This window comes from Saccostrea cucullata, unplaced genomic scaffold (assembly GCF_032062105.1).
Source record: "Saccostrea cucullata isolate Sc308-1 unplaced genomic scaffold, CSIRO_AGI_Scuc_v1 ctg4212, whole genome shotgun sequence".
NCBI classification, from domain to species: domain Eukaryota; kingdom Metazoa; phylum Mollusca; class Bivalvia; order Ostreida; family Ostreidae; genus Saccostrea; species Saccostrea cuccullata.
This window is the reverse complement of record NW_026940570.1, coordinates 1-1,955: the sequence shown is the minus strand read 5'-3', so window position 1 is coordinate 1,955 and position 1,955 is coordinate 1. Positions and strand designations below refer to the sequence as shown.

At 33.9% G+C, this 1,955-nt stretch overlaps 1 long non-coding RNA gene across 1 annotated transcript; it reads left to right on the top strand.

Moving 5' to 3' along the window:
• Positions 1 to 1,033: 1,033 nt before the first annotated feature.
• LOC134255624 (uncharacterized) lies at positions 1,034 to 1,872 on the top strand. The gene is made up of 3 exons (XR_009989593.1): positions 1,034 to 1,224; positions 1,395 to 1,495; positions 1,597 to 1,872. It is a non-coding gene; the product is annotated as an uncharacterized LOC134255624 (long non-coding RNA).
• Positions 1,873 to 1,955: the final 83 nt, after the last annotated feature.

Genomic DNA, 1,955 nt, shown 5'->3' with positions numbered 1-1,955 from the left:
ATTTTTTTTATTAGTTGTTTTACGGATCCGCCGACCCCATTTTTCTAAGTTTTGGAAAAAAAATAAAAATTCCATTCAATCCTTTTTTTATAATCGCCGATCGAACTTTACTTCAAACATATTAAAAAAATCCGGAAATGACCGTACATTGTTTGAATTTTACTTAGTTGTGATCAGAATCATGTAAACGCTTCCACTATTGACCCTCCGGTGCGTCGATTTACCCAAAAGGACCCAAAAGAACCCAAAAGGACCCAAAAGGAACCCAAAAGGACCCAAAAGGAAATTAAGAACGACCCAAAAGGACCCAAAAGGAAATTAAGAATGACCCAAAAGGACTTGAAATAAAATGAATAAATGGATATATAATAAACAATTTCATATTTTATTAAAACTAAAAATAGTTTTTTGAGGGGAAAGTGTGTGTTTGGGGTGGGGGTGGGAGGTCCCCCACCGACCCCCCCCCCCCCCCCCACCCTACCCATCCCCGATACCACATGGTCATAAAATAAAACATTTCTTCATTTATCAAATATCATACAGTAAGATATGGTAAAACATGCAGAAGGAGAAATAAAATAATACCTTGTTAAATTTCAGCTATAAAAGAAATCAAAGCATATCTGACCAGGTTTAGTGTTTGATGTGTTAGAAAAGTTGTATGTTATTTCTTTGAGAAAAGTTGCGACAATATAAATGTATGTTTCTGCCAACTTTTATGTAAACTTATAATATTAATATGCATAAATTAATTCAAATTATTCATTTTCAATGTATCATAATATATTAATGTTAGTCCTTCTGATTTCCTTTTGGGTCCTTTTGGGTTCCTTTTGGGTCCTTTTGGGTTCTTTTGGGTCCTTTTGGGTCCTTTTGGGTAAATCGACGCACCCTTGACCCTCTTTTAAAAAAACTCTGCAAGCGTTTTATAGTCAGAGATGAAATAAGTATGACGGCCATGTGAAACATTTTAGGTTTTTCAGAACAGAATAAAATGTTTTAAGGACAGTAGTAAAATTAATGTTTAAATGTATGACGGTTTTTATGAGCTGATCAGGCTGGTGATTATTCTATATATGATGTTATCTGATCAGCGAATGGAGTGTGGTGGTTGAGGAAATTACAGCCAAAACCAACGAAGCTGATGTCGTCACTTGCACTCCATCCGACACCCAAATCTTTTCTTTGAGGGTTTGGCGAAGTTTTAAACAGTTATATCTAATGGTTAGCTAACAGTTCATATATTATTTATGGCATTTTTAAAAGCACAAAATCTGCAAGACGTGTTGCCAATTGTTAAAGCGTCAGAGAAACAAAAGACTTTTTTGTCATTGTACAGGTATGAATCTATCAAATGATGTGAAAGAAATGTTTCTTAAAGTTTTAAATTTTAGATTTGGAAAAGGAACTGACTCATCAGGATGTTCTAAGACAAAAAATGTTTGTATGAGAGTCATAGGAATGTGAAACCCTATGAAGATGACTTATCATTCTAGTAAGTTTATTTGTGTCCATTGATTGTGTACTGAATTTTAGTTTTCTACTGTTTAAGAAAAGGTATTATTTCATTTTGATTAAACTTTTATTATTTTACAGGGGGTTGTGTAAAATTTGCTGAAGTGTGTTTTTCTGTGGCAATGTGGAGGTAGCAGTAAGAGGACACCCGTATCCAGTCATAGACATACACAGAAAAGTTTAGCATTGTTCACATAATATGTCTCTCTGCTCTGAGAATCGTTCTCTTTTAGTGAGGAATGCCAAGAAAGACATTACTGCGCAATGTTCTGAGGTTGATTTCCCCAACTGCTTTGATATGCTGCATATTAAAAGTTTTGAACATTTAACACTTCTTCTTCTTCTTTTTTTTTTTTTTTTTTTGTAGCCACCCAATGGACATTTTCCAAAAAAAAATCCGTAAAACAACTAACAAAAAAAAAATGGCCTTAAGTTCGATT